The following is a 21,858-nucleotide window of genomic DNA, read 5'->3' as shown; positions in this document are numbered from 1 at the left end:
TGTAGTCTCTTTATTCAAGTATATAAAAAAAATGTGCATTGAACACATATTCTATGCCAGTCACTGCTTAGCTCTAGGGACACTTGGTTGCAAATCTTGAATTCTCCTCTCTTACAGAACTCACCAAAAATGAACAATTCATAATTAAAAATACTAAGTACAACATATAGTATTATGTACAGAATGTTGTATAATACCCACAACTCTTTGGGCCTTGGCTTTATTGCTTTAGTACCATTGAACATATTGGGAGAAGGTTTATAAATGTTTGAGGAAGCAGCAGAGATAAAGTGGGAATTAAATGGCATTGATTGCCTGTCATGTCACAACTCAGAAGCAATCACACACATAACAGTTTTTGGCCAGACTAATTATCCATGATAAACCTAGATCTGTAGCTTGAAAGTCCATGAAATATTTTTCTCTATTTTTCAGTGGCAACTATGTTTCTCTGAAAAGCCTTTGTGTTCTATGTCTTTTCATAAAGAGTATATTGGGCATTTTGTACAGATTAGAAACACATTTTTTAACATTTTCCTCACAATTATTCTGCCTCTACCTTCCAAAAAGAGAAAAGGGAGGGAAGGAGGAAGGGGTGGGGAGAAAGAGAGAGAGACTCTTTATTAAAGAGAGGATTCTACTTTCTGAAATGTCTAGAGCATTGCTAGGCCAATATTGTTTGTATAGACTGGCTTTATTTGAATTTATAATTCGGATAATAACCTATTATAGTTCAGGCTTGTCCCTTTCTAGGTTGGTGATTGTTCTAGAAGTTACTTTATCCCAACAGGTCTCATTATCCCATCAATAATAAGTACAGGTTTCTTGAGATACAATGCTATGGGAATAAGTGTAGATTCCTATAGTCACCGGGCTTTGCTGAAGAAGCCCTCACAGGACCAGTCTGTGGTTGTCTTTTTTTTTTTAAACTCATATTTTTTTACACCATTGTTCATTTTTAAACAATATTTGCTTCCCAACACCCCCTCAGGTGTAGTCCCATTAGTTTCCTTGACCAATGCACCCGTGCACCATCACCTCAGTCCCCTGTGCTCCTCCCTCCCTCCTTCTAATCCCTCTCCCTCCTCCTCCCCTGCAGGATGTCTGATATATAATTGTCTCATTTTGCTTTGTTGTGTTTTGTACTGTTATTGTATTTTTTTACAATGATGTCTTATTTGGTTCCCCTGTATTCCTGCTGTAAGTGAAACCATCTGATATTTTTCTTTTTCCTTCTGGCTTATTTCACTGAGCATAATTCCTTCTAGCTCCATCCACATTGCTGCGAATGGCATGAGTTTATCTTTTCTGATTGCTGAATAATGTTCCATCGTGTGTACATATACCACATATTCCTGATCCAGGCATCCATTTTTGGGCATTTGGGTTGTTTCCAGGTTTTACCTATGGTAAATAGTGCTGCAGTAAATATAAGGGTACAGGGGGTCTTTTGGATCAATGTTTTTGTGTCCTTTGGGTAGATCCCTAAGAGTGGAATTGCCGGGTCACATGGTAGCTCCAATTTTAGTAGGCTGAGGAAGGGTTCTATAGTGGTTGGACCAGTTTGCACTCCCACCAGCAATGTAGGAGAGTTTCTTTTTCACCACATCCTCGCCAACATTTGTTGTTGCTAGTTTTTTTGACATGTGCCATTCATGCTGGTGTAAAGTGGTATCTCAATGTGGTTTTGTTTTGCAATTCCCTGATTATAAGGGACATTGAGCATTTTTTCATATGCCTGTTGGCCATTTGCATTTCCTCTTTGGAGAAATGACTTTTAAGTTCACTACCTCTAACCGTGCACAAAAATCAACTCAAAATGGATGAAAGAACTGGATATAGACCTGAAACTATAAAATACATTAAAGAAAATATAGGCAAAACACTACAACACTTACATCTTAGTAACATCTTTAAAGACTCATCACCCAAAACAAAGAAAGTCAAAGAAAAGATAAACACCTGGGATTGCATCAAACTGAAAAGCTTCTGTACAGCAAAAGAGACATTAACCAAAATGGAGAGACACCCCACTGACTGGGAAAAAATTTTTGTACTCCATACAACTGATGAGGGACTGATCACAAAGATATATAAAAAACTCACACAACTCAACAAAATCAAATTAAACAATATAGTCAAGAAATGGGCAGAAGAACTTAAAATGTCTTGTTGGTTTTTTGTTTGTTTGTTTTTTGTTTTTTAAAGATTTATTTATTTTTATACAAGAACTGGGGTACAGGCCAGATGCGAAGCAGGGTGACAGGATTCACCAGAGACAGTGGGGAACAGAACAGGTTGACTGACAAAATACACTGATGAGGGGAGCAGTGGGTGAGGCAGGAGAGGTCTGCTGCACCATGTGGGATTCTTGCAAGCAGGCTGGGATTGAACCGGTGCTGCAGAGGCTGCGGACAGCTTCACAGTGTGGCGCTCAACGGCCTGAGCCACCAGGGAGGCCCTGTCTTACTGTTTTTGATGCATCCTGAAGATGCATCAAGTGACCTCAACTTGGGGAAACCCACAGAGCTGTTGTCACTTCTCCAGTGCCCTGCTTCAGTAAGATACCTAAACCCCTGGGGCTACTGGCATCAGTGATGCTGCTTTGTATGCTAACAATGCCCCAAAGGGAAGTGAGTGCAATATACATTTCTAATTATTCTTACTCTCCTGTAAAACCCCATTTATCCCACTAGTTTGATAATCTGAGAAACAGGTGACTATTTTCTGCCCCCCCAGTTTGCTCCTCCTAATATCATCTCCTTGTTTGCCCTCCTTGTGGAGGAGTGAGTTCAGAATTGCTTGCTGTGGCATGCATCTAACAAAAAAACATAAAACCTGGTGTTCATGTAATAGACTTAAGCTGAGAATGCTGCTGAAAATAAGTGGGTGAGATCTACATTTCTCAAAACTTTTAAAACTCATAATGTAAAGTCAACAGTTCTGTTGTATTTCTCTGGTTATAATTCATTAAAGCAAGTGTAGTTTCGTATTTGCATTGCTAATGGCACCCCCTCAAAGTGTTGATATTGTAGGTTTTCAGTGTTTCTTTTTCTCCTTGCTGATATGGGCAATTGTTTGCAAGAAATTTAAGTTTTCAATCTAGGTTCCAATGCCAACAAGATTTTTTCTTTCTCAGAGTTCCTAAAATCTCAGGGATTTGATATTTTCCTTACATATTTATTTAATTACAGAGGAATATCCTTTGGCAGGTGTGGTGATAAACCTTCTGGAAGCCACTGGAGGCAAACACCTGCTTATTTCTAATGTTTGTTTCTTTTCTACCCTGCCTTGAAAAAGAACATCCTTCTAGAGGAAAACTGGAGGTTTCTGTCAATAAAGGTGTCAAAAGTACTTTCTGAAGCTGGGAGGCCCCTCTCCTTTCCCTCTGCCAGTTGGTCAGGGCCTTCCCCTCAATGTGCTCAGAGGCCTTGAAAGTTCAAGCATATACTTCAGTCACCCCTTCCCCTCCCGAAAAGTACAAAGAAAAAAATGCATTATGTATGATAATGGTCAAACTAGTACGAATTAAAGTAAATGGTATGATATAAAAAGGGTTTCAAACAGGATTAATAATTCTGTAATTTGTTATACAAAGTCAATTTTTTTCCACTTGCAGAACAAAGTTGCCTGGTGGGTTTATTGGTTCACTCATTATTAGGTATATATCACTTTTATTGTTTTACATTTTTATAGTTTATTAAAAAAAGACATCATTCATGAATAAAACATTTTGGCTCCAGGCTGCCATATACTGAGGTTGGTCAGAGAGATTACACTGTTCCTGATTTAAAATTATAACCAAACATGCAAAGTAGAAATAGCATGCTTTTAGTTAACATAGCAACATATGTGGGGAGTCTCCCAAGTTATAAAGAGAAGTTTGAATCTCAGGTAGGTTGACCAGCATCACTCCTATAATTTCCGTCATCTGCTCTCGGATAGGACATTTCTCTAAAGTAACATTTATTCTTTCTTTAGGTCCTTTGGTGAACATCTCACCTTGCTTACATTGGATTATTATGACTTATCTCCTCCTTACCCTTCATCACTGGATGAAAGTGTGTCTAAGGTGCAATTCATGTGCTGCTAGGAATGAAGACATGTAACCCACTGGACATATTTAATTATGGCTCTCTTTAGTCACTCTGCACAATTAAAAGTTCATAGCTAAGCCATGATCAAGAGTCAGTTAGCATCTAGAATAATAATTCTAGGTGTTCACCATTTAATTTGTTTGAAATATCTGGTAAACTCATCCTGCTCCAGAGAGATCTGGGCATGGCATGAAGTTAAGGTTTTAGTTCAGATCTGCTCACTACGGTGATGAACAGCAAATCCAGTCATGGGCCAAGGAGATGCTGGAAGAGAGAAGAAGAAAATGGTGAAGCTGAAGACATTTTCCTCCAATTCTGTGCTTCCCCTATAACACCTCAGTTTCTATTCAGAGTTCATACTCTATCACTGCCATTAAAATAAAACGATTTTTGAAGACAATGTATCAGTAAAACCTGATAAACTTATCCATTTTCTTTTTTTTTTTAAACTTATCCATTTTCCATGCATCGAAACTGGGCAGTTTCCATGGCAGAAACCATGGGCTGAGCCGCACCAGGATACATTCCTGTTGGCACTCATTACTTTTCAAACTGATAATTTTCCTTAGATATAACTGTTACCTTTGTGTCTCTAATTATGAAGTTATTTTAACTTTTCAGCTTTGTTAGTTACAACAATTTTGTGTTAATAAATTAGAAACAAAAGAAAATAATGAAATCATTCAAACTTAAAGACCAATTACATTGACATTTGCCACAATATAAACTGTTTTTTTTCATCTCATCTTAGTAATTCTTTAAGTAGTTTTAGAAAATACTGAAGCAATATTTTAATTATACATGAACTTGATGTTTTTCTATTGCCTTTTTTTAAAAGTAGCTAACTATTATAAATAAAGTAACATAGGAGGGCCTCCCTGGTGGCGCAAGGGGTTAAGCACCGCACCATGAAGCAATCACAGCCTCTGCAATACGAGTTCCATCCCTGGCCGGCCAGGGAGCAACCCACATGGTGAAGCAGACCTTTCCTGACTCACCCGCTGCTCCCCTCAGCAGTGTATTTCAGTCAGTCTGCCTGACTCAAACATTTCTGGGTCATTGTGCAACCTAACAGTTCCACATCACAATTTAATTTGATATGCAGGAAACAACAGAATCTGCTTTTAATTGGTTTATTTTTAATTTCAAAAAAGAAGGCAATCAATCAGTCAAGCAATAATCAATTTAATCAATCACTTTTACCACTGTGATTCGCTGTATTCATTTGGTATTTAACTGAAATATGATGGAAATATTCAGTTTTGTATTGCTTTTGTGTGAAGTCAAAAATCTAACTACAAAAACAGTATTTGCCCATTTTAGATATCCAGATATCCGAAACAGTCAATCATATAACAGAAGATGTATTGGAAAGGATTGGTTTATGTGCCCTGGATAGGCTTTGCCTTAAAGACAGAAAAGTACAATTTTCCATAATTCTAGATAATACCAGCTAACTGGAGAGCCATCATACGTAATTGGAACAAGCTATCATTTTGTAATATTTACAAGAAAATAGAAGCTTAACAAGAACATAACAAGGTATCTCCAAATCTTCCAAGCTTATTCCTGATGAGGAACGCCTGCAGCTTGCCTTGAAGATGAGGCAAATGGACATCATATACAGAGACAACTGCAAGCATCAGCAATATGTTATAAATGCAATCTGTCAAAACCTTCCCTGAAGAGGCAAAACTTAAAGACCTAACAAATTCTCAAATGTCTAGAAAGATGACTTTTTGTTCAATTTCAAAATAATACCTTGACTTCCTCAGAGACTGTATATAGACACCACTTGAAAGCCTAATCCTCCAGATAGTATAATATATATGTATATATATATGTACATATACATATATATGTGTATATATGTAGCTAATATATATTAGCTATGTAGCTAATATATATAAGCTATGTAGCTTATATATAATATAATATATAATAGCTACATAGGGTTTCTTTATATCCTTTTCTTGTCATTCAGCTTCTTTATTTACTTCATAATTATGTTGAGTCATGTATAATTAGGCTAATATTGATTTATTGATAAACAGAGGCCATTACTGGTAAATATTGTGAAAAGCATAAAACTGATCTCTTACGTATAATCCAATAGAGCTTTTGAAAAAATAAACATTTCTGGGTCATTGTGCAATAAACTCAATATATTGTACCTTTTTGATAAGGTTTAGGAAGGGATATATAAAGTCTTTGGGTTTATATTCAACATGTGTAAGACATAAAGAAAGTCATTTTATTATTTAATTTAATAAACCTTCATAAAGAAAAAGAATGTGTAAACAGTTTTGAAAACTTTTTCCTTATGAAACTTATGACTTATGAAAGAAGACTTTCCATTTCTTTTCATAACAAATAATGTATAGGTATTTATAACAATACATAGAAAATACAAGGAGCTATTATCCATTGTTCTAATATTCTAACTTTGGCAAATTCCCAAGAAAGTGATAGACAACAGGTGAGCAGGTCTTGTGTGAATTAAATGCAATGGTCCACAGTGCATAGGCACTGTGAATAACACATGGTTTATCAATGTTTCTCACTAATCCTAAGTCATCTAAAAAAGACATTGCAATAATCAGTAATGAGCATAACAATGTATTAAACTAAGAAAGCAATAGTGAAGGTAGCAAAACTTCCCCAGGTTTGGAACATATTTGAATATATAATCAATAGATATCATATATATTTGATGTGGACTAATGTAGAATAATAAGTAACAGACAAATCTATAATAACCTGTAGGACTTTTGTCTAAGCATCTCGGCTAAAGATATATTTGTTATTATAGAAAAGACTCAAGACAGATTGTGGTATTTTAAGAAAACAGAACTTTAAACATGTTGATATGAGTATGATAGATTGATGGGAGGACCTTGAAAAAATATTGGGATATTAAGGATCAGAATTCAGGAAAGACATTGAGGAAGAAAGATAATAATTTGGGATTGAGAAATATTTAAGCAGAACTTAAAAGAAACTTTGAAAATAGGTAGGCAAATTTGTAGTATAAAGCTGTGACTTTTGTTTATTTACCAGTAATAACCGATGTTGTTACAGAGAGAAGATGCTCTAGAAGTAGGCATGTTTGTAGAGTTTTCAAATAAACATCAATTCAGCAATCACAGAGTCTACATAGAGGTGATAAAAAAATCATGTAATATTAAGTTTTCAACTGTTGAAAATCAAATTGCACTATTGAGTGAAAACATTACCTAACACAAGTGCATTTTCTGCCCCAGAAATTTAATTATTCTAATTAATTGACAATTACAGTATATCCATACAGTAAACTAGTTATTGTCATTCTGTGGAGCAAAGTAATCTAGGAATTTGTTCTCAAGAATGACGGCATATTACAGATTTTTAAAGCAAGTAATATGATTTCTTAAGAGATATTGCCCCTTAATCCTGTGTTTTTTTAATTGACACAGCTTTTCCTGTACTTCATCCTCTTCTCCAAACTAACAAATACAATTTTATAAAGATGTACAAATTGATTTTTACTTCCTGATAAGTCTCAAAATTTCATTTTTATGCATTTTTGCACATAATAAAGTGAGTCAAGAAGACTGCTTTTTAAAATATTTAATCCTGTTGAAACGGCCGTATTAATCTCCAAAATCTGTAAAAGTATGGTTTCATCTGCTCCTCTAACCTCTTTATTTCCTCAGTCAGGACTATCTAATCATTAATTTACACTTCACTTAAGTGTTTGAGAATAAAATTCCACATCCTTCTGGGGAGTTGGTACTCACACAGAAAGCCATAATGGAATGAGGAGTTAGCAGATAAAATTTAATTGCCACAGAGTATGAAAATTAAGGGAGATATCCCAGAATGGATAAAGCAACAGAAAGGTGTTTTCCAAAGTTTCTCTACCTAATTTACAATTACAGATCCACAGAGTACCTAGTGGTCTCACAGAAAATTATAGACAAGAAGGGACCTTCACTGCCTACTATTAGTATGTCTTGAGTTCAGATATAGTCATGTTAACCATCTGCTAAATAAAAATCAACATTTAGAAGATATTTCTAAAACATCTAAAAAAATCAGAATTTCTAAAACATCTAAAATTTCCAATTTTGTATGAAAACTTCTAAATATATGAAGACATGATGAAATCTGATCAGTTTTCAAGAGAAAAGGCAATTACTAAAATTCATCAAATAAATGATTCAGACATTGAAATTTATGTTAAAATTCTATTACGAATGTGCTCAATAACTTAAATGAATGTATAGTTATGATGAATGATCAGATGGTGGATTTCAAAGAAAATCAGAAAGAACACAACAGCAGTTCCAGAACTGAAAAGAACTATGTCTGGGGAAAAATTCCCAGGAAGGGTTTGCGTATTCATAATACAGAAAAAAAGATACCAAGTGAGTTCTGTGGAGGTGAATACCAAAGACATATCTTTTTCCTTATATGTTCTGTTTATATATCGTTTCATATTTGCGTGTATTTTTACCACAGCTATTGATTTTTATGTATTTCTATAGACTTAAGTCTTCATTTGATAAGTCTTTTCAGCCTAAAAAAGATTTTAAAAGCATTACTTTTTGAAGAGAAAGGTTTATTTTACTCTTGTGGAGTGATAAATTTTCTAACTGGCTGATGCAATTCCAAAAAGTGGAAGGAGTCATCAAAATGTGGCAAAACATTTCTTATAATACATAAATTTCTGTATTAACTCTATATTAAGTCTAACAGTGTTGAGGATACACTGCAGAATTTCTAAGCAATTAAAAAAATGCCATGAATTTTTAAAATCATATGACAATTAAAATAGAATATGAGAAACGATATCTGTTTAACCCAAAATAAACGTTCAAGTATAAATAGAAGAAAATAATGGGAGAAAATAACAAAATATAATTAAATATAATTCTATCAATAATTACAATGTATGTAATTGAACTCAAAACTCCAGTTATAAAATAGACATTGCCAAACTAGAGAGAAGTCAAGATTCATCTGTATGTATTCTAAAATATGACACAGGATGAAAATAAAATAATTTGAAAGGACGTATTACCAAAAAATCATAAGAATGATCTATTAGTTTCTTAATAAAGCTGTAATAAATTATCAAAAATGATTTGCTAAAAATAATACAAATGTATTATAGATTTGGATGTCAAATTCCAAAATGGGTCTCACTGAGCTTAATTTAAGTTATAGGATGGGTTCTACTGTTTCTAGATGTTTAGGGGACAAATCCATTTCTTTGCTTTTCCTGTTTCTCTAAGATTTCCCATTCCTTTTTCATGCTCTTTCTCAACTTCAAAGCCAGCAGTGAAAATCATAATGACCTTTGCTTTGCGTGTACACTTTTCCTTCTTTGAGTTTGACCTACTTGCCTCCTTTCATGTATAATAATATTGTGATTATACAAGCCATACTAGTTAATTCAGTATAATCTTTCCATCACAAGCCTAGCTGATTAACGGCCTTAATTCCATTTACAACCTTATTTCCTCCTTCCCATAACATTTTTAATTTCTGGACATTAGTATGTGGACATCTTTGGGGGATCATTATTATGCCTATGACAGCTGAATATTTAATATGACTAAACTACTAGATGAAAACTTACAAGAGACAATGAAAAATACTTTACAATAATCAAGTTTACCTTATGAAGAAATGTATAACAACCATAAATATGTATATGTCTAATTATAGAGCTTCAAAATAAATAATATAAACCTCACAAAATTGAAAAGAGAAATACACACAAAATTACAATGAAATATTTTAATATATCTCAGTAATATATAAACACAGACATATATAAAAATCAGTAATAATTGAAGATTTGAATAACAATAAGATACTGGCTTATTTGATACTTAAAGTGAATAACTACAATATACACTGATTTTAAATGCAAATAGTATTTTTACCAAGTTGCACCATATGCTATCACATAAGAGAAGGCTCAATATATTTGAAATATTTGAAATTCTATAGAGCATATTTTCTGACAACAATGAAATAAAATGACAAACTATTAATATACACTTTGGAAAGTATTTTCTAATTAAATGGCATACTTTCAGATTTCCTACAAGTAGATAAGAAATGACACAAGAAATTAGAAAATTAAACAGGTGATAAAACAGAATATATAATTTGTGGGATACAGTCAAATGGGGCTTAAAGTAATGTTTATATATTAAATATTTTAATCAATTTATTCTAATTAAGAATTAGATTATAATATTAGAATATTTCTTAACAAGAGATTTATTAAAAATCAATCAATGATTACACTTAATGTATTCATTAAGTGTAAACACTTTTTTTTTAAGATTTATTTATTTCTACAAGAACTGGGGTACAGGCCAGGAGTGCAGGAGTGTGAGAGGATTCACCAGAGACAGGGCAGGGAGCAGAACAGGCAGACGACCAAAGACACTGCTGAGGGGAGCAGTGGGCAAGACGGGAGAGGTCTGTAGTGTGATGTGGGTATCTCCCTGGCTGGCTGGGAATCAAACCTGCACTGCAGAGGCTGCGGACAGATTCACAGCGCTGCGCTTAACCTCTTGTGTCATCAAGGAGGCCCCTCCACCATCATTTCTACAAATATTTCTGCTTCTTTCTCTTCTTTTTGATCCAGAATTCCTTTTTATTTTCTTAGGGTTTCTATCTCTCCACACACATCAACCATTATTTTCTTGCATGTTGCCTCTTTATCCACTGGAGTCCTTGCCATATTAATCATAGTTATTTGAAATTCCCTATTTGATATTTTTTTAATTTAAATTTTACTTTTATATTCCCCATATAATTACAACCCCCTTATTTTGACCCCAATCCCTCCTTTCCCCGCCCCCCACCCTCCCATAGAGTGTCTCAGCATTCAAAAAGATAAACACATGCAATTTGCAGCAACATGGATGGCACTGGAAGGGATCATGCTCAGTGAAATAAGCTAGAAAGAAAAAGAAAAATACCGGATGGTCTCACTCATAGCAGGAATCTAGAAAACTTAAATAAGGGACCAGGAAAAAGAATACCTATAAGAAAGAAAATATCGAAATCAACAAACAACTATGTAAACACTTTCTTTGAAAACATTTCCCACCCTACTTATTTCTAAAATGTGACCTTCTCTCTTGCATGGCATAATATAGTAAAGAAGTTCTACTATTTGCTTCCAAAACTAAACCGTAAAGTCTTGTTGTCTTTGTTAAATGGAATCTGTGCTTTTTAATAGTGTGAAGAGCACAGTTAAATCTGATGTCCCTGAAGCTATTATAATGTTAGTAATTTCAGGATACCAGTAGAGCTCTCACTGTAGCTGGTCCAGTCAACAGTGGTCTGGTCCAGTGTAGCTGGTCCAGTTTAGCAGAGGACCCAGCTAACAACCAAAATTAACCATCAGACATATGTGTGAAAACACATATAGATAATTGCAGCCACTATTGAGTTTTCCTCAGTCATGCAAAAGCCCCTGGAATTGAAGAACTGAGAAAAGCCATAGTCATCATATTCTATTTAATATTCTGATCAATGAAATGTGTGATAATAATAAAACATTTGTTTTATTCCATTACATTTTGGAGTAAAGCAGCAACAGTAACTGCAACACTTCTTTTCCAAGATGAGAGAAAATAATGTTATCTAGTCTTGAAATTTCTATTTACTATAAACTTGAAGCACCTAAAAAAATTCAATAGAGAACCCAACAAATAAAAGACATTGAGGCTCAGAAAGGAAGAAATAAAACTTTTTATTTTCAGATGACATGATTGTCTGCATAAAAAAAAAAAAAAAACCCTAAAGAATCTATAAGGCAATTACTGTAGAACAAATAAGTGAATCTAGTAAGGTCACAGAATAGTGGGTCAATATACAAAAATCAATTTTATTTATATGTACTAGCAATAGACAATTTGAAAATGAAATAAAAATCTATTTAATGTACCATAACATCAAAAACCATAAAATACTTAAGGACAAATTAACAAAACATGGCCAAAACATGTACACTTATTTCTTTAAAACATACTGAGAAATTAATGGAGACCTAAATGAGTGGAGGAGTAATGTTTGGCAAATTCAGTATCTTTAATTCTTTCAAATTGACTTATAGACATAATGTAATCTAAAAGATAATCCCACCAGTTACAGCAATGGAAGTAAATTGTACATATCTTAGAAACATGTATGTGTGAATATGTATGCACAGATATGTATGTCACCAATGTGTAATATATTATTATATATCTGCAAATTCTGTTAAATATATATGTAATCCACTTGTCCATTGCTATGAAAATGCCTTCTGGAATTATTATATTACTCACCATTAATATTATACTTAATTTATATGAGAATGTAAAACTGGCAAAATACTTCTATAATGAGATCATCGATGGCTGTTCTTCAGTGAGTTGGGTAGTGAATGGGAAATAATGTGAAGTAATTTAATGATAAGAATAATGTTCTTTAGATAGATGTATATGTCACATGTTTATAAATTTGCTAAAACCAACTGAATTGTCCATTTGAGAATTATGCATTTCACTCTATATATGAATTTTACAAAAGTAGTGACATTTTTCATTTTAATATTCTAATTACTGGACTTATTTGTAGGTTTGTATTTTTCAGTAGAATGATAGTTGGGGTTAGCAACTCAGAAAGTATATTAGTATTCTGGTCCTAAGAAAACACATGAAGACAATAAGTTTAGCAGAGGCTGTATTTGGCACCATAGAAGAAGGACTGTCAAATGAGGAAAAGTGGGATATGTAAGAAAAAGCTCAATTTTAGAAAATGCAAAGAAAGAAGAAAACAAGTTAAAAGGGCTTGCACTAGTCAAACCTAGGGTAATTTGATCATCAAAAGAAATAAAAATGAAAATAAAATGTAATCCATCGAATAAAAATAGATCTCCATTAGTTCATACTGATGGAAATAAACAAATTAAAGAATTAATATGGGAAAAGGGAAAGATATTTTTACAATAGAATACCAACTAATAAGTAAGCAATGGTAGAGTTAAATAATCATGGGTTGCTGAAATTAGTAAGTGAAAGTTTGATTAGAAAGACGTTTGCAATAGTGTTAAAGTATTTGCACACACATTACTTATAAGGGAGAAATCGTCATTGTGGAGAAAACAGGTGTATTCCACCTTAAAAAGTCATTAAAGTGACATCATAATATGATGTATCTCCTGATATGTTTCATGGAAAAGGAAACAACTAATTTTTTGTGGAATTCCATCTCAAATGCATAGCCTAAATCCATTTATGAAGAAACAGATACATCATTATTCAGGGATATTTTATCAGATAGTTAACCCACACCCTTTACAAATATCAAGTTTAAGAAAGAAAAAGAAATGTTGAGATTAAAGAAAACTAAGAAGACCTGACAATGAAATCTAATGTCTGTCCCTCTATCCAAGAACAATATTAGAGAACATTTTGGACATTTTAAAAATAGTGAAAAAAATATTAAAAATAGATGAAAGTATTAATTTATGTTACTATTTTATAATTTTGATGTTTATATTGGTAATGTAAGAGAGTATCTTTTAACAAAAAATAAATAAAATATTTACTGGTAAAAGATTGTGATATCAAAATTTTGCTCAAACAGTTTTGAAAATACATGCACACACACTCTTATTTCTGAACAAACATACATACAGAGAGAGAGGAATAAATAAAAGGAGCAAATGGAAAATAACAGATCATTCTAGAAAAAAAGAGCATAAGCCCACTTCCTATATTATTCTGGAAAGTTTTCTTTAAGTATGAAGTAATATCAAAATAAAATGTTGTACCTACAATAAAGCCTTATCCTAAGGCTATTGTTCCTTTGTTAGCTTGAAATACATACATTAAAACTAAGAGAAAATTGGTCATTCGCAAGCCACATATCAGAATGCTTTATAGACTTATTCTATATTTTCAAGAGGAGCAAATACAACTTTAATGAGTGTGACTGACAAGTCTTGAAAATGAATTTCTTTTTCTCCAGAGGACAATTGCACTAGCCCTATACTACTTACGTTATTGTTAATCTGCTCAACCTTGGCCCTAGTTGCCACTGCAAATGAGAAGATAGTTTTGCCTTTGGGGCCTATTCCATCCTTAGATCCTCTGCATAGGTTGACAACTGGAAGGGCAAATGAATGTGTTTTGTGATCTGTACACTTGTCTATTGGGAACAGAGTTGAAACTCTGATATGCTTCAGATGCCTTCTGGAAACAGGCCTGGGAAGGTAATGATTCCATTGTACTAGTCATTTAGTTTGAGCCTGAAATGGATTACAAATGCTTAGGAAGAAAATGAATGTTTTAACTGCTCTGGTTATGGTTTAATTCACCATACATTACGTATGTACTTTGAGTACCTGCTGCATCCTAAACTCTATGCCAAATACAGTGGAGAATAATATGCAATGAGAATATGGAGTTCTTGATTTTTAACATTAGATGCAGTTTGAGAAAAACCAAAGGCATATGACTAAAAACAATGATCACTAAACTATAGATTTAGGTGCTGAAAATTTTATAATCAAAAAAAATTTTTTTTAAAGATTTATTTATACAAGCACTGGCTACAGCCAGAAATGGGGGAGGGTGAGAGAATTCACCTGAGCCAGAGCCGGGAACAGAATAGGCAGAATGACGAAGTACACTGCTGAGGGGAGCAGTGGGCAGCAGGAGAGGTCTGCATGCCATGTGGGACCCTCAACGGCGGCCAGGGATGGAACCGGCGCTGCAGAGACTGCGGGCACCTTCGCAGCCCAGCGCTCAACCTCTGCGCCACCAGGGGAGGCCCTCAAAATTTCTTTTAAATGACTAACTAAACTATAAATTATATTTTCTCATTCTTTAATCCACATTCAAATGATTAAAAAGTAAAAATTGAAATAAAAATACTGAACCAGAGCTAGAAAACAGATGAATATCATACCATAATTAAAACCAAGGAACAATAGTTAATATCATCTGTTGAGTAATTCCTATACATCAGGCAATATATTGCAGGTTTCACATCCATTATCTTATTCAACATTAGAGAATTATTATCAAAATTTACCTGAGAATCATCTGTCATAGAAGGACTGAACAACTCACCCAAAGACACCAAGTGGGAAGTTAGTGTGATGACATGGAAGGGGAAAATATTATGTGTATATTTGTATATTTACAGAAAATCTATCATAAACTTCTACATCTAAATAAGCATCAACAATTTTCTTCAACTAAGTAGATAATAGAATGTTGAGAAATTTTAAAAGTGTGGTATCAATTTATTGGCAGTCATTTTTTTTTCTTAGAAGTCACTAAAGGAATGAGGAGTCTCCCTCCATAGATGGTAATTCAGGTTCAGTAATATTAAAAAAAAAAATACATTTTAAGAATTTAGTTACCATTGAACAAAGGGAGGGGGATTTGGAAGTCCATGCTTTAAATTATCACTACTTTTAAAATAATATAGAATTTTCACATTTTCCAAATTGTTCCAGAGCTTACAAAAAGTAGAATATATTCCCATCATTTTAATGTAAGCAACATTTAGAGAATAAATATGTTGGACAAAGTTATGGCAAATTCTGCTAAGATAGAAGTTTAAAAAAAAAAGCCTGCAGCATACACATAAGAATTCTAAATAAAATATTGTCAAATAAATTAATCACTGTAGATAATATACCATGACCAAGGAGACTTTAATCCCAATTAGTAAAAGGGAACTATATTAATATAATTTATCATTTTAATTTGCCTTAGATGAAAAAAAATGATCTTCTCAAGAGATTCCAAAAAGCATTTGATAAAATGCACATATATTGCCAATAGAAACTCCAGGAATTAATATATTTGGCCAACTCATTATAGTTAATGAAGACATGCTTCTGCCTTTACCATATAAAGAAGAATAAGAAAATAAATGTTTATTTTAGATAACATTATGAATGTTTACAACTATATACGAATATAGTGAAGTTGATGCAAAATGTTATTTTCAGGGTATCTAATGTTATACTTAGAAATCTCAAGAAAATATAGGCCTTCATTTAAACAAAGAAAATATAGTTTCTTCATGAGGTAAATGCAATATTTCTATATAACAACTTGTTAGACAATTCCATGAAAAATGCCCTAAATCAAAACCAAAATAGCAAATATAACAGATGAGAGTTTGGCCCTATTTATTTTTAAGTTTATATAAACTTTCACAAGGAATGGAAAGCTGAAAATAAGAAGTCATTCTCATTCCATTTTTCTCTCTTTTATTTTTCCTGCACTTTCCAGAAAGCAATACTGATTTTCTATTGGGTGGCTAATAACAGCAATGTTGATTTATTTTTTGATGTCTTGTGTTACATGAACAATGATTTCATTTCAAGAATGATATTGTTCAAGGAACTTGGTAATAACTTATTGGCATAGTCACCATTGATTCTGGCTTCTAGATTTTGTGGGTGTTTGTCATAAATTAACCCATAGAAACATCAGAATTATAGGGCACATGAGGCAATTGTTGCTAGAGCATTGCAATTGTAAAAATTGTGGTGCATTTTTGTGTGGTTTCATGTTAAGGATATGGTAAACAGAATATCCCATAGATGTTTACAACCTACTCACAGGAACCTTTGAATATAGGCAGTTACAAGACAAAAGGGATTTTGTAATATACTTAATTGTCTAAACTGATCACAGGATCCCTTGAAAGCATAGAACTTTCCCCTGCTGGTAATAGGAGAGTTAAGGCAGAAGTGAAGGGCAGCAAGATTTCAAGTGTGAAATGATTTCCAGTCACCATTTGTGACTTAGATAAGGAAGGAGGTCCTGAGCAGAATAGAAGCCGAGGGTAGGCTCTAGAAGCTGATATGATCTCAGCTTGATAGCTTCAGTGAAATGGATCCATATTCCTACCACCAAATGGATGTGAATTCTGACAACTTGAATGAGCCCAGAAATAGGTATTTCCTCAGAACCTCCTGGAAGTAGAGTGCTTTGCTTTGACTTCTGAGTCTCTAGTGAGAGTACCCTAGACTTCTGATATAGAAAACTGTGAGATACTAATGTTGCATTATATGAAGCCACTAACTTTCTGGCAATTTGTTATAACAGCATTAGAAAACAAATTCAAGGGCAAATCAGTAAACACATAGAGTTTGCCTCTAGTTGAAGCAAGATGAGATAGTCAGGGTGAAGGATAAGAGCAGAGGAAAACAAATTATATAGACTATTACTGAAAAAAAAAAGTCAGGGCAGCAGTAGTATTAATATTGTCAAAGTATAATTTATTTATAAAGCACTAAAATAGTAGAAATAATTTATAATTATTAAACTAGAATCCACAAATAACATCAAAGTTAAGAATTTTCAGGTATCTAACAAAATAATTTTAAGAAAAATCTATTAAAAGCTAACACCTAATTTTTCAAGAGAAATTGAAAAAACATCTGCAGAATAAAACAAATTCATAAGTAGATCTCAAGTAAGTAAAGATATCTTTAAGTTTAAAAAAGCAAATAGAATAAGTCCATTGTTTTCCACAAATGTATAATTTAAATAAAAATGGATTGAGTTAGGCCAAGAAGAAATCTCAACAAAAATGAATTATTTGTTGAGGACAGATATTTTTGTTTGGTATAACAAAATTAGAAATTTATTAAAAAGTAAAATATCTGGGAATGAAAATTAAACAGTGAAAATAACATTATTTGGAACAGAATGAAAATATGCATTCAATTCTTGTTTTTTCAAAAAAGTGATAATCAGAAAGACAGATGAAGTTATTTTTAAGAAAAGAATGCATGTGTGAGAGATGAAAAATTGAGATACTTTACTTATTCATTCATTTGAAAAAGAGCAACAAAATAAAGCTAAATAATGGAAAGGGGAAAATCAATGTAAATAATAGCACACATTATTGAAATAAAGAAATTCCCAATAGCAGTTGACATAAAAACAGAGACCCCCCCAGTTTAAAAATATACTTAATGGTCTTAGTGCAAAATGTTATGTATATATATATTTTTAAATATTAATAAAATAGACTGTAATTTGAAAAAAGGGTATAGATTATGGTATCTCATCATTTTTGCTATCTATCTGGGAGTTCTTAACAAAATCATTTCAATTGTTTTTTCTTTTTTCAAAATATGCAGGATCAAATTTCAGTACTGGAAATTTGAATCTCATATTTGGATTGGAGGTAGATATTTATGTAGTGGATATCTTTCCAAGTTATTATGATATACCAACCCTTCAATATAAGGACCACAGTTATCAAACATTTTATAAAAATCCTAAGACATTTCAGGGATTTCCGTTAGCAACATTGAAACAATTATGACTCTTGAATTACTGTTCTTGCCAGTTCCAGTTTGGCAAACAAAAACAATAGTACAGTCAATTCTTGCTTAGACCTTCATAAGTTTTTATCTCACACCTGTCTTGTTCTTTCTCAGAAAGAAACAGAAAGAATACCAACAAGCCATAGGACATAACCAGTTAATCACTGGAGGTAAGTGAAAGGGTATAATAAGGAAACAAATTATAGCTTCACCAGAAATTCTAGAAAGCTCTCAGAAAGACAAAATTTCTAATGTATTTGGTGAGTACTCAGTTATATTATCCATCACATTTTCATTGCAATACTAAGAGGCATCAGGTATTAAATTAAAAGTGTATGTGCACTTGCCAATATAACTAGCCTGGCCCCTATTCTTAAGGGTCTTAGTCAACAATATAATTACTAAAGAATATGTTACTTCAGCATTTGAAATGAAGGAAACAATGAGTAAATAGGAGCATCTGCACGTGGGGTGCTACAGAATTCATACAAGGGGTGAAGTTGGAAGGAGCAAGATTCTGAAATATTTCTTCATTGTAAGGTTTTCTCTGTAAAGTTTCCTACTCCTTTGCAGAAAATGTAGCAAAATCCTAATTTGGCCAAATGAGACACAGGATTGTTTTCTATGGAAAACAATCATTCATCCATTTGCAAGTGGCTTTCCATGCCTTTAGCTCTCAGGAGAAAAGAGTGTTTCCTGTTCAAACCTGTGTTCACTTCAAACTGAATCAGTATGAGACCCTTTGAGGACTGGGGAAACCAGAGAGAATTAAAGCAAGCTGCTTCTTTGGTGTTTTCTGGGCTCTTTTCATTTTGGCATCCATTGGCAGCTCTGATATGCATGGAAAATTAAGAAAATTGAGATTATTTCCTCATATTCTTTCAGAGAACTTACTATCAATTAATAAACAAAAGTTAATTAACAATAAGCATTAAGTGAGATGTCAGTGTATAATGAATTCACTAGACTTCATGTCCATGTAAGGTAGTATTAATGACTTAGCTTTACATCGAGAAAAGATTGTTGACAGCTCAAGATTGTCTTCACTCAAAAAGAAAGAAAGAAACTAAATGAGTAACTATGGGAAATTTAATGAAAAGTTTTTCTCCCATAGAAAGAAGTTCAAAGAGCCTGTCTTATTGACAATATATCAGTGCTATCATTTTCCTATATGAAATATGGCCCATTGAATTTTTCTTGCTTTTTTTTTTTCAGCCCATTGATTTTTTTTAGGTTGAAATGAGCTCATTTTTCCCCCTATGAGGAGAGTATTTCCCTGGAACAAAAAGAAAAATGATTCATCTTACTGAGTAATAAAAGTATCCAGCAGTTTTGCATCTGTCAAACCTTGTGAATTTATTCTAAAAGTTGATCTATAGCAACTAAGAGGTAAATAAACAATCACTTCTTTAGAAACTACTATTACTGTTTTCCTACATTCATACTGCGATTTACTAATCCTTAAAAAAATTTCATATGCAGTTGTGTCATTAGAATGCAAGGTCAGTTCTTTGAAGTGACAATCCCAATGCAGTAGATAAATGGTCAGATGGCAAAGTGCAGATAATAGATGACCTTGGGAGCTAGGGTCTTGAAACTCTCAAGGAAACAATTATGAATGCTTTATATCATGGCAGTAAGTCATTGCCCTAAAGCTTGGTCCGTAGGCACATGTTGTTTTCCAAATAATGCAAGGAGAAAATGGAGAAACTGACAGAGCCATGTACTTGCTTACCCATATTCCATACTAATAAGGGCAAAAATAATTCAAGAAAAGTTTTAAAATGCTATCTTTCTTAACCCTCTTACTATCAGAATAGATCTGGGGAGGAAGTTTGGCTTGTATTATGACAATAGAGTTGTAGCACCTTATAAAATTATTCACCTATGATTACTGGGGTTTTTTGTGTGTGTGTGTCTTGCATAATGCAGTTGTGAAAGTCATTTTACTAAGTTAAAGATCTGGGAGTATTGTTTGAATAATAAAAATTTTATATATGTGTGATTTTATATTAAAATATATGTATTATATAAAAGATATATGTTTCTCAATCTCTGCTTTTCTCTCTCTTTTGCTGTCTCTTGTCTCTCACACACATGTGTACAAAACAATCATGTTAATTTCATTTTTCTAATATGCCATTTTGGTAGGCTACTATGAGTCTTTGGTAAAATATATTTAATTCTTCTAAAATGTGTTTACTTCAATGTTAAAAGCAAATAAGATTATCCAGTCTCACTAAGCTAGCATATTACTCTTTCCTCTTTTGGACTGGAACCCGTGTTCATCATATTTGTCATGTATAAACTATGGTTCTGTAAAGATTACCTGAAGGGTACATAGACCTGGGGAATTTTAAGGGAATTAACTTCCAGATCCTCAGAATTCAAACTTTCTCCTTCTTACAGCTGAATTTGTGCAATTGACTCATTAAGTTTTGTTTTTCTCATGTTCTTTCACAATCAAATCTTTTCCAGTTTCTAAAAGAAAAACTTCTTGTGCAACCAATAATCAAAATTATCTGCTTTAGGAAAGGTATGCCAGTATTATGCTTGTGAAACAAGGAGGGACTCAAATATTTAGTGGCCAAAAGAATGAATCATGGTAACCTGTACAACAACTCATCAAGAATTTCTAGTCTTAACTTTCAATCCTTTCATCGTGGGACTGCATGTCTTACCAATGATCTTGGAGTCAGAGTGGCAAAAGTCATTTATGGAACAGAACATTTAATTGCTGGTAATATCTTTTCCCCCAGTAACTTTCAAGATCAAAGCTACTCTAACTACCAGAATACTGGAGTCAGAAGACACACACTAGAGTCCACTACTGACTTGTACTGTATACACAGAGGGTACAAGAAATAGACAATTTGGTTTGTTTGCTTGCTTGCTTTAATTACTGAAGTTGTAAGGTTGCTAATTACCTCTGCATAGGTCCTTTCTGACTGATACTGCGTTTCTGTGTATTACCTGTATAAAACTCAACATACAAAAAAGGGAGAATAGAATTGATGTTGAATAAATTATAGTCATGAGAGGCAGCCTCAACTATCTCATTAACATATACATTTAAATAACTTTAACTTTTAAAGTTTAATATTTATTGAAAACTTTAGTATATATCCACATGTTAAAATTATGTGTTAATATTGAAATGACTCAGTTGACATAGATTTCAGAGCACTTAGACTCTTACAGTTACAGAAACTTTAAAATTAAATTTCATTTAAATTTTGTTCACAATTTGTACAGGAAAATGACAGGGTGATCAATAGTAGGTGTTTCAGCATAAATTACATATATATTTGGCACATATAAAATATATATTTAGATATAAAAATAAGCATTGAATGTAGCATCATGGAAATAGAAAAAAGAGATGTAAAA

Source organism: Talpa occidentalis, unplaced genomic scaffold (genome assembly GCF_014898055.3).
Source record: "Talpa occidentalis isolate TD23 unplaced genomic scaffold, MPIMG_talOcc4v2.1 talOcc4.13, whole genome shotgun sequence".
Lineage (NCBI taxonomy): Eukaryota > Metazoa > Chordata > Mammalia > Eulipotyphla > Talpidae > Talpa > Talpa occidentalis.
Note: the sequence above shows the minus strand (reverse complement) of the source record.